Source organism: Lasioglossum baleicum, chromosome 12 (assembly GCF_051020765.1).
Source record: "Lasioglossum baleicum chromosome 12, iyLasBale1, whole genome shotgun sequence".
In the NCBI taxonomy this organism is placed as follows: domain Eukaryota; kingdom Metazoa; phylum Arthropoda; class Insecta; order Hymenoptera; family Halictidae; genus Lasioglossum; species Lasioglossum baleicum.
The window spans coordinates 2,729,437-2,742,148 of NC_134940.1; the positions used below are offsets into that span (position 1 = coordinate 2,729,437).

The window sequence follows — 12,712 nt, forward strand, 5'->3', positions numbered from 1 at the left end:
AGTTATTGACTATTGAACATTAAGTTTGATCACAAATACAAACAATCTGGATACATATGTATAAATTAATGAAAAACATGTATAGATACAACAGGTAGAATGTCAAGCCGAAGAGAATTTTCTAGAAAGAACTTTACTAAAAATAACAAATGGCAGCAGTTTGGTTACAAGTGCAATGATGCGCTCGACGGTGCAAGTAGATTTTCCCGAAATAAACCATCCATAAAATTCGTAAAATGAAAGAAACGATATACATATGTGGAATGGAATTATTCGGATTCTAGGTCGGAAGAAATGTTTAATATTCCCGTTAAAATAGGTTCGTGGCTGCCCGGCAAACTTGCAACCCCTTGTACACGAAATTCTCGAGTGCTGGCGCACCTATACGTTTCAGAGTTTGCCGCGACCTGCAATTTTCGGGTACCAATATACAGCTCTAATAATTACCACCAGCTGGATATCAATTGAAAAAAGTGGACAATAGTGTGCCGGAAAATGTTCGATCGGGAGCATGGTGCGCATCGGTCGCGATAGAATTTGAGCCGCTCTAGAAGGGTTTCGGCGCATGACGAAACGGCACGGCGAGCGGCTGGTCGTGTTGGGTAGGGGGTTGAGACGTCAGCGAGTGGCTGGAGGGTGAGGGCGAGACCGGAGGCCGCAAAGTCCGGTAAAAAATGGCGGCCGCCATCGGTCCTGAAAATCGAGATTAGCGGAGAGAGTGAGAGAGAGAGAGCGAGAGAGAGAGAGAGAGAGAGAGAGAGAGAGAGAGAGAGAGAGAGAGAGAGAGAGAGAGAGAGAGAGAGAGAGAGAGAGAGAGAGAGAGAAGGAGTGAGAGAGCTAGAGCGGGTACGCAGCGGAGATGGTAATCGGAGCGGCGATACCCGCGCGTCCTCCGTTCCCGTATCAGCTTGTGTCTTATATTAGACGCGGTCAAAGTGCAACGTCCTCGGTTGGAGCACACGGGGTCGGCTGCGAGGGAGCTGCTTGCGGCGCGTCGGCGCTGCTCGCTCTCTGGGAATATTTCGAGTCCGAAGATTTCGCGGTTTGTCCACCGGAATCGGTTATTTGTATCGTCGCTCGAACGCGCGCGCGCATACGAGCGAGCAGAGCCTCGCTAGAATCTCCCGTCGTTCTTCCTCTTCTTCGTAGAGTCCTCTCGGTAGCAAAGAAAGATGCAAAACGCGGTCTAAATCCGGAGAAAAGAATTCCCCGATCCGAGGCGGCCGAGGACTCGCTCGGTTTCGCTCGCAGCTCGGACCCGAGACCGCGGGTGAACGACCGCTCACTGGGACAACCAGGCCGTTGCATCGGAATCGCATATACGATGCATTCGTCACGTACCGTGGCCGTGTGCAGGTGAACGCGATCCGGCCGATTGATTTTTAGCCCCCCTCCTCGAAAAGCCCCTTCCCGCCCTCGAGCCGTTTGACCTCTCACCCCCACCATTCACCGACCAGCTCGACGGTGATTAATACTTTTTGTTTTGAGCGGGATTAGTCGAGATGAGCTCGGGATACGCGAAGCGTTTTATGCGTTAAGCGTTTCAGCGGTATCTACACCGACGTTTACGAGCACCAACCCTGCCGGACAGAATTTTATCGGACTGGTTCAACGTGTGTTTCCCGGGAAATTATTTATTTGTTGGTCGTTGCAATTTTTTTTTCGTTCGGTGGAAAGAGAGCTGGATGATGTAGTGTATATTAGAAGAATGACGGCAGGAAAATTTATGTCCATGTTTGTTCGCTTCCCATCGGCAAGTTTGATTAATAAAAGCGTCCATCCAGCAAGGAGTTAAAATATTCATCCTGTCGTTGTATTAGATTTTTCTACCCCTAATTTTCGCACCCCTGTGCAAGCTGTTAGCCACTTTGATTAACAATTCGAGAACTTTGGCTGGCGCTGATTAATTCATAAGTTGTCAATTATTTACCACTTCGATGTTACATCGATCCCGAGATGATGCGACTTATAGTCTCATCCTCGATAAACTTGAATTTACGTATTAACCCTGAAGGAGCCTCAGGTGCATTCTGTCCCCACGTACACCCTTCGGTAATAAATAACATCGCCAACAACGACAAATTGAACCCACAGGAATAAAGAACGATATTCGAAGAGAAACAATAACTCGGTTCTTTTTCAGGATTTTTCGTGAACACAAAGCTTGACCTTGTACCGAATCTTTTTACTGTAGCACACATTACCCAACGCGGATTAACCGGGTGTTGCATAATATCTTTTGCCATTTTACGTAAGCTGACAATCGACCGGTGAGACGTTCGAGAAAAATCGGGCAACTCTGACGTATACAGCTCCTTTTTTTTATATGTAAAGTTCGAATAAAAATAAATTTATACATACAAGTTTTCTCTTCTCAGAGTAGAATCCTCGAAAAGAAGTGGAATAAAAGCACTCGGAATGTTAAGGGTTAATTTTAGAGACATTGTTGTCTTCCTCTAGACTCTAGAAAATTCTACAGATGGAAACCGCCACAGAGCGTGCCCTATTGCAACGCGAACTGATGCATAAACGTCGTCGCATATTGGAAAGTTTACGAGCCGGGGGGACGCGCGGTGGTTAACTTTCCTGCGAATTCGATTACACTTTCGCCCCGTGTCGCTCTCATAAAGGGAGTATCGCCTGCGAGATGCCGATGTCCTGCGAATGTCCACAAGATGCTCCATGTCCACCTCGTCTAATTCGCTGCACTTATAAATACAAATATCTTTCGAAATACGTACTGATAATTTCACAGATTGTCCTGACATTTTGCAGAATTGTTTTCAATTCATTTTTCGTGTCATTTCTGTCCGAACTTCTTCCGTATTCTGTTTTTATCAATTTGTGTAACTGCACCTTGTTCTATCAATAATTGCGAGTACCAAAAAGAGTTCGATAAATAAAATTGCTACTCGCGTGTTTCGATAATATCGAGCACTCGACTTCCGAGAATACATACTTAGGAGCTGTAGAAACCGAGAGGCACATAAAATACTCAAATAAATATCAACGGTGTACAGTAGACCGGTTGCAATCCAGCAAGTCGTGCTCCGTCCAGAAATATATCTCGTTTCAATAAAACGATTGCGATCACGCCATTATTAAGAGGCTCCCGCGCAAAGAATCAATTTGTTCGAGCGTCCAATAGATCCCCGATACTTGGCAGGTTTCCCACGGCGACGGTGATTTAGAAGACGCGGAGATACGATTCGTTCGCCATTAATGAATCGTATCCACGTGAACGTCGCCGTCGCGCGGGGAACAATGCGTTGTTCGCGATTATCGTTTAAAACGAACAACGGAGGCGTCGATTTCGCGACGTCGCGTCGCGCCGTCGAAGAAAAATATATGGATGGTCTCTCGTAGTCCGCGCGCAACGATAGAAAGGAAAGTAGAAAAGTGGGTAATAAAGTTAATTGAGTCCGACGATTCTTAATTTCAAGTATACAACCGTTGCGTAATATTGTGAAGCATTAGAAAGTGGATGCCGGTTACATGATCGGTATAGCACGCGACCGGGTGCGTGCAACTAGCCGGGATTTTCTTTTTCGATTCAGCCGTTTCGTGCATTTAGATGCATGCATTTCGCAATCCACACTCTCCGTGACTAATTAGATAACAACGGTGCTCAGAGGCTCGGTTAACGCGAAATTCCGACGCTTTCGGGGCCTGCGAAATATTGCATGACTTCGAAAGTACCGAGATATTATACTTGCACAATGGGGATATCAAACGTCTTTATCGCAATTTCGATTTCGTGCTTTCGTCGAGAAAGTAGTTCTCTCTCGCGAATAAAATTCTTGACGATTATCTGTGGTAATTATACCGCGGGTCTTTGTGCGGAGTAAAAGCATTCCGAGGCAATTATGGGGACCAGTCTACGATTAGTTTGCAAGAAAACTTAGTCGGATGAAGCACGGCGTGAAAATGTCCGTTTTTCAGGGGATTTTGCGGAAGGGAAACAGATAACACGGGGACGAGCGCCGAAAACGGTCTGCGTAATAATAAGTGGCATTTGCGGTGGCGCGGGCGAAGCTTGACGTCGCGACGTCGGCTCGAGGCAAGGCTACGAGGCAAAAGGTTGGCGGAAAATCGGCGGCTATTTAATTACCGGCCAATATCTGGCGCAGAATGTGGGTAACTAGGTCTCGTCCCTGTTTCGTAACAGAACCGTAGAAGCGTAGGCCTCTGGTAGGTTGACTGGAACGATCGAGCCGGGAAAGTCTACCCTACATCCAAAGTTGGAAATGAGGCGAGGTATCCCGTGCTAATGGATGAATAGGTCAGGCCGGACGTCCAATTTCGGTGGATGTCGTTGAACGTCACCCATCTCGCCGGGTCTCGATTTCATTCCCGAGCGATCGAGAAGTTCGAGGAAATGGAAAGTACGGTATGCGTTGCGACAGCCTCCACTCATTTTTCGTCTTATCGTTGTCTATTAACAAACAGGTTAGGTTATTCTATCATGATTATAATAAGAAATGAGAAATGATCTGCTAATGAGAAATGGGGAATAACACTGTACGATGTACAGAGTTTCGAAAACTTTTAGACCTAATTCCCAGCTCTTCCGAAGGAAATTTTAAATTTTCGTTTAGTTGAAATTAGTAGTTTGAATAGTTGAAAAATTTGAAAGATGGTACACCTGAAAGTTGGGGGTTGAAACAACGTTTCAATTAACATTTTGGGAACTAGAGTGTACAGGGAGAAAATTGCAGTCTGCAAGGTAAGTGCGTATACTGAATCTGCGGTGCGGTTTAAGCGGATTAATTTGCCGGTTATGGGAACAGGGGATTAATCGGTATCGATCGCGAGACCGTTCGATGTTAATCAATTAAGCGGGGCCCGGCCCGGCCCGGCCGCTGTCGGGGGGATAGTAAATTTTCTGTGTTTCCAATCGCGATCAAAACGTGTTTCGTCAGCACGCCGGTCAATTTACCGAATCGAATCAGATGCTGGGAGTCGGTGACCGGTGCACATACCAACACGGCTCATTGAGCAATTGCATCTGCAACGGCGCGACGCGGCAGCGGTGGCTGCGTGTGCGCGCGAGACCGCCGCGCCGCATCTCGCTCGACCCGTACCGTACGAGCCGCGCGATTACGCGACCGGCGGCGCGGCGACGCAACGTTTTCGAAACACCTCCGCAACTTTGCGGTCTGCCTTCGTTCTCTTTTCTCTCTGCACCCGATCCCCTCGTGGGAATATATTAAATTAGACGCGTAAAAGCAGTCCGATCACTGTGCGTTCGAACCTAACGCAACCACCCTTTGTGCAATTATCGGCGATGCCATTTCAGATTTTATCGGCAATGAAACGTTTCCATGGTGGCTCCGCGTTCCACGACAAATGAACGGTCGCGATTCCTCTTTCATTTCCCACTGCGATACAAACTGTTTATTTCAAGCGTTCTGATTGCGCGTCGAATAAACCGTCAAGCACTCTTTCTATGTAGTTCGGTACGTTTAAATGTCGATGTGCTCAAAATGTTTCTTCATTTTAGTTCATATATTAGTTTACCTGTGCAACCGTGATGATGGCGAAACAATTTTTCACCTTAATAGTGTAAGGAATGAGCCGTATTTATTTGTCGCGGACGCTCGTTTCGATCTGCCTTCTTTTTACAATTCGTTGGCGATTGTAATTTTACAATTCTTCTGTTCTTTGCGATTCTCTATTTTATAAATTCACCTATACATCGGGTTGTCTGTTAATACACACACGTACATATGTACATCATTCGTACTTTAACCCTAGAATAGTCTCGAAAGATTTTTCCCACGATCCAATTCGATGATTGAACTTGAGCTGAGTAGAAACTCGAAAAATGTAATAGAAATACGGCTCGAAGCAGAGGGTGAGGAAAAGGGTGCAGGTTCTCGAGGAATTATTCAAAGCAAGTCGACACGAGCCGGCGAGGGTGAAAAGATCTCGGGAAGTGATCACGCGATCGCCGACACGAACGGAAACGATCGCGGCCGTAGCACGGGTCAGAAACGCGGAAATCACCGGCGGACCGTACCGCAACACGTAATCCGGCTAAAAGGCGTTACGCTACCGGATAGTTGGCAGTCAGATAAAGTTCTTTCACCCGGGAGCGTTCTGTCGTAGCTCGCAACAACGGCACACGGTACAGTACATACGCGGGCAGAATGTGCCATGCGCGTTTTCACCGGGGCTGATTGCCGGGCCCCGTTTATCGAGCCGATCGATCCGCGCCGTGGATTTATGCGAACGGGCCGCAACAATTTTCTGGTAGCCAATTCTTTCGTGCGATATTTAGCAGCGGTGTTGTTTTCGCCGGCAAAAAAACCGCGTTTCGCCCCCCTCAGGTGATCTTGATGCGGAATCGCGATACCACGCCGCTTCTATCGTCTCTCGCTCGTTCGTATTGTCGGCAGGCACCGGTTAATTCGGATGTGGGAGATAAATGAACCGTGCGCCGGGCTGGGCCGGGCCGGTCGCAAACCGGGATGAATAGCGGTGCAACTGGTTTCAATGGAAACGATTTTTGCCGGCTGTCTCTCGATTCTATTCTTGCTGCAATCGGCCGCGTTCAGACGGCGGACACGCGGCCCGAACCGATTTCTAAATTCTCCACTCGTTTGCTTCTATTTGTTTCCTCGCGTTCTGCGCAATGTAATAGCACGTTTAGTGGACCATTTGCCGCGGCGTTTGTTGCAGCACTTACCGGGAATCCGAAACGAATTATTTGCCAACCGTTCCCTCTACCACTACCGACACCTATCACGATTTTTCACCGGTTTCGTCGTTTAACGCGATTATTTTTCTTCCATTATTTGCATACGCCTCTGCGCGAACGAGAGACTTGTTCTGCTGTAATGTGTAGATTTTAGGCGACCGCGTTTTGGATTATAAAATAAATCGTCGCATCAGACATACCTGGGATTTATTATTTAATCCATCGTTTGTGTATGCTTATCTACGAATTTTCGACGTGGTCCTCAGACGATAGTCGACTACTAATATTAAACAACATGGAATATACACGAAGCGCCGAGACGTCTTTCTATGTCGTTAAGAATGGCAAGAAGAAATCACTGAAATGAACAACAGGAACAACCATTCTCATATTTGAGAGACTCGTTACGTCCACACTGGAATTGTTATGAAATGATTCGTGGTTTCAAAGCATCGCAACTCGCCTGCAAGCGGCGACTGCGTTCTGAAAATAGATAGTTCACATATTGGTCGATGTAGCAGCGGTGAGCAAGATAAATCACTGTCCATTAACATTTAAATCCAGAACCGGAGAGAAGCTTCGAGTTCATCGTATCGCGCTCTCCTCGCATCGTCGTCGCGACTTTTTTTTTCCCTCCGAGCGCGAGCGATGGGACTCGCGGGAATCGAAAGTGCAACCTGCTCGTCAAAAATTTCCCCGACCGGTGGGTAGCTGTCGCAACGGCCGTGAAGACCAAGTCCCACGCGATTCTCCGACGTCGTCGGGTACGTTGCACCGACATATCTGTTCGGGCCGGTTGCATATCTCTTCTGGAGCCATTGTCTCGATGCAAGTAGGCCTGCATCAGAATGCAATAAAACTCTACCCCTCCGCACGCGCCCGGCCGATCGCACGTGGGCAGCTATGAGCGCCTGTGCGATTTTCATTCGTTCTGCTTGCACCCTCCTCCAACCCTCGACTTTTCGTCACTTGACCCTTATGTAAATAATCGAAATTCTTTTCGGTGAATTTTGGCAGAATTTCACTTTCAAAATGTTCAATTAGAGAAGATCCGAGAGCCCATGACGAAATTTTCACGGGAATATAGATCCTTTTTATGAAACACAGTATATTAACCCTTAGCACTCGAGCGGCGAATCTGAGGCGCCATTAAAAATTGCTGCACTTACATTACTAAATATGTTAGTATCTCATCAATTACTAAACACTCGAGTACTGTGTGAGATATTATATCAATTGCATGTTCATACAAAGAAAAGAATTAATACAAAATGAAATTAGTCTAGGTCGAAAGAAATGTTTAATTCTCCAGTTAAAATATAAGTCCGAGTGCAAAGGGTTAAAATCATCACCGTGAAAAATGCGGTTGTGGTTGGACATTGAAAGACTACACGAATCACATTAATGTACTTCAGAATGTAGTCTGATCAATGAAAAATAATTCTCAGGAAATAAATATCAGATTACAACATCAAAATTCGGAAAACAGCTAGGTCTTTGTAGAACGTGAAAGACAAATAAGTGAGCAAGAGGACCACAGGTACCAACGAAGAGATTCGTGCCAGTACGAACAGCGAGAAGATATTCGCTGTGATTTACGAGTGCGTGACGCTGCCCGGCACCGTTCTTCAAAAATGGACAGCTCACAAACGAAGTGCGAAAACCGCAGTCATAAAATTTGGCCGCAACCCGGTAACTACTTCACTTGAATCGCCATCATAAATTTTCCTTACCTGACGATTCCATGGCGTTCCGAACTCCTGCGGCGAGTGTTGAAAATTTGAAGACTTCCGCTCGGAGAAAACCGGTGCGCACTAAAAACAACGGCACTTCTAAAAATGTATTTACTCCAGTACACGCGGAGGAACTCTGTTCAACTGTAAATCTTGAAAAATGAATAAAATTCTGATCACGTTTCAGATTTTCTGCAATTCAACTGAGAACAATGTTATTTTCCGACGAACGTATAAAGACAAAAGCACATACTTGGCTTTTAGGTGCGTTTCGTGACGAAAATTCTTCATGCTAATTTTTTAAATTTTCACTTCAAATATTGAAAAACTGAAATTCATAAATATCGTCTTAATATGATACAATATTCTTTGAACAAATTATTTTTCTTTTCAAAGACGCACAAAATGGATTTTAAAATTTCCGTCTAGACCTAATAGTTTCCGAGATATTCAATAAAATGGATTTTTCACCCCAACTTCGAGGGCTATTTTATGCCTCAATATTTAGAGTTGATTTAGTGTTAATGTTCTTTTCCTTGAAATATCTCGAAGCAATAAATACATATACAATGACTTGGACCACTTTCATAATTATGTTTGGGACTGGGCAGTGTCGAAGAACGAGGAGCCACGTAACGGGAATAAAGTACAAAAGTTTAGCATGACAATCAGCATCCAAAGGACGACACCAGCCATTAAGTTCAATCCCGTAATTGCTATCGCGTGGTTCGTTGCCACACTATCTTATCGCCGACATAACTACCTCTCAATTACCCCTCCCAATAGTTCGTACGGCTCCCCCTCTTGGTCGCCATCTTAAGCGCTTATCGTTCATTGCGCTTCTCCGATCATTTCGGTAACTTTCCGAAAACTTGTTCTCGGGGGAACTACTTACAAACCAACAATTACATATATAAACCAAGGATCACCACGGCGACCATTGTGAAATCAAACCACGACGCCTTTACGTGTCGGGGAAGTATTTTTTTCGAACAGAGAGGAGAGAGAGAGAAAAAAGCGAAAAAAGCGAAAAGTTCTTCACCGGAGACATTTCCTCGTTCCGGCCACAAGGTTGTAAAAGAACCAAGTCCTTTAACGAAGTTTGCCGAACGACTGGAGTCCAGCGTGTTAACTCCGCCGCTCGAGGATTGCTTTCACGAAGAGAAAAGTTTTCTTTCCACGCTCCATTCGCGAGCAGAATCCTCCGCTTTCCTTTTCCACGGCAATCGGACGGTGAACAGAGAGATTAGCTAACAGGTGTTTCAGGTAAAGCTGGCAGGGTCGATTACACGCTCTCCGCCCGCTAGAACCCAGAAACCTGGAGTGATAAATCTTCCCGGGCCCGGCCGCACAAAAGGGATCCCGGGAGCCGGGAAGCACCAGTTTAACTCGGGACTTTTAACCACGAAATGCACCGAATAACCAAACTGGCCGAGTGTCGTTCCACCGAGTGCGACAACTTCCCCGTTATTCGCTTCCTCCACCCCGTTTTGTAGAATTCAACCTTTTCAGCGTGTTGTATTTTACTCGGATGTGTACCAGTTTACAGAAAATATCATTGAGCGACAGGGTACAAACGAAAGTAAAAATTACGTTCAGATAGCTCTCCGCATTGAGTTCGACCGAAATAGCGCGATACGTCTGAGGACTGTGGCAATGGAAAGAGATAATTAGTTCGTATTCGAAACGGAGCTAACAATGAAGAGCGGTGGAACGGTATTGGAAGTCTCCTTGAACGTTTGAGTTCAATCATGCTGTGATTGTATGCACGCCGGCCGTAGTTAGGGTAGGTCAGGCGTTCGATTATATTTAGAATAGTCACGTAGTCTGACAGTCTATAGTAATACATTCAATTCGAATCGTTTAACGGATCTGCCGGATGACCATGATCTAGACGTGACGAAGTCGTCCAATAACGCGCGCAAATCATTTACTTCGAAGTCTGGCGAATCAAACAATTAACCCTCGGTGATCCTGACATGGTTTGTCCTATTTCATAAGCACACGACAAGGGTTCCAGTAATTTCTTCCCAATGAACGTTCGCGGTACACGGAACGTTCTCTCGTTTTCCATGGGCCGTAGACACCGGGCGACGCGCGACGCGACGATCGAACGATTCTCAAGATCTGGACCACAATCTGATTAAGCGGTTGGAGAGATTAGGGTGAAGCTCCCTGATTCAGGGTCTGGGAAGATCGGAGCGGAGCGTCCATTCACCCGGAGAAGCGGGGAAAAAAGCGGGGGAAAAAGTGAAAGTGAAACTGTAGGAGCTTTGGATCTGAAAGGAGCCTATGTGGCGCTAGAAACATTCCCGTTAGCCGACGCGACGTTAGGACGTCATGGCTGCGACACGCTAACTGTGTATTCAAGGCTCTTAGTTAGGGCAGGTTAGGCTTGGACAGCGCCTAGTTTACATCAATTTCAGCTCAACCTTCCTGCGGTTACTGCTGGGGTTGCTTTTCATTAAATTCCGGAATCCTAACTGTGCTCATTTTACGAAGCCCAGCTCAATTTTACATGTCCGATTTGAACGAGCACAATGATGTAGCCACAAAACGTAAGAAAATGCAGAAGAAAACAAGGCAAACATTTTCAGTAGCAAGAAAAAGGTGCACAAGAGTCCGTCAGCGTTCAACGACCGTTTAACCAGACCGATAAGCAACCATCACCGTCCCCGCGATCATTCGTTCGGAGCATTATGGAGGAGCACTTTCGATAATTCATCGACTCCGTTACACCCAATCAGGTCAGAAGGGAGTATGTAGTCGGGTTTATCGTATAATATGTGCCTCGACGACGGACGAAAGAATGGCTCGGTTGCAAAACTAATAGGTCGCCCGTAGACCGTCGCGCGTCGCGTCGGTCATGTTGGTAGACAAGAGAAATAGCTAGAGTTAGAATCGCAGCAGGTTAGTCCTGACCTACGAGCAACAGTCGATTAGGGAGCTAACGTTCAGGTCTGAGTACCGCTCACCTGTGATCTAACTTCTACTTTCCGTAGACACAACCCACGTGCTTCGCAAACGTGTAAAGGTGTACTCTTATATATGTACGCGCGCGCGCGCGTGCCAGTGTCTGCCAGGGGTTAAGCTGCTTTCACTCTCCGAGTGTTAGTGAGTCAACATTGTGGCAGGGGAACGCGCTATATCCTCTGATTCTGTATCGAGGAGATCAGTGCCGTGACTTGTAGCCCCGCCGATGGGCTTATGTTGCTGAATCCTTTCTTTTTCAACGGAATCGTAGCCTCTCTGATCAGTAAACAGCGGATTCTATGCATTTATCGCAAAAATGAGTAGGTGTAATTTCAAACACACAGGTGTAATAAAATAAATTTCTATAGCACTTCAGTTTGTTGCAATTCAAGTAGAACAATTTCATTTTGTATAAAGATCCGCTGTTTTATGAGAGGGAGCGCCATTCTGATGAGGGCCTGAAGAATTTCAGTTACAAGTTGTAATTGCAATCCACAGTCAGACAGTTTTACAGTCCGTATATGTATCAATTTATATCTACATATATGTATAAATTTTATATATCTATAGTATTTATTATTTATATGTATGTGTATGTGTATAAAATATGTAGAACACCAGCTGTTCATGACTAAACACGCCTACAAAAATGTCTATAAATGCGCAAGCAGGAAGTATGAGAAAGGAGTTTATGAAATAGGAGAAAGTTGATGAACTCGGTGGATACGATTTTACGACTGGTTTTGCTTCGATTTGAGAATCCACGTGGCAAATGTGTCTGCCACGCGTTCAGGCTAATTACACGCGACTTCGAGTAGCATTGTTCCATCTTTCGTTTACCGTATCCGTATAAACGTGGAATTTTGAGTTAGCGGGTTATATTTGGAGCGAGGTTGGAACGCATAAAATAGGACCACCCGTTTCATGATGACCTCCGCAATCTCCGACTACAAATACTTTGTTCTGCGCGTTAGGTCCGCGTCCGCGACAATACACCGGGACTCCGTCAGCGTACACGCGTGCACGCATAATAAAGGCTAGGCCAAGCCTCTTCTCACTGCCGATAAAAATCCTTGATCCTAATGACGGGTCAGCCGTGCCAATTGGCCATAGGAATGAAACGGTTGTGCCTTTGAGGATGCATTCGCGGCAGAATCCCGCGTTGATAAGCTGCTAGATGTTATCAATGTGATCCGCTGTCGAAAAGCATTCTTGAAAATCACGATCACCCTTTATTCATCCCTGAACAACGGAGTTTGTGTTCTCGAGCACGTGCTGTCAGAACTTGTATAATTACTCTGAC

General features: G+C 45.8%; 1 protein-coding gene across 1 annotated transcript in view; it reads left to right on the plus strand.

Annotated features, from left to right (window-relative positions):
• Positions 1 to 12,712, plus strand: part of E75 (ecdysone-induced protein 75) — a 162,595-nt gene that overhangs the window by 67,305 nt on the left and 82,578 nt on the right. The gene's annotated exons all lie outside the window — the stretch shown is intronic.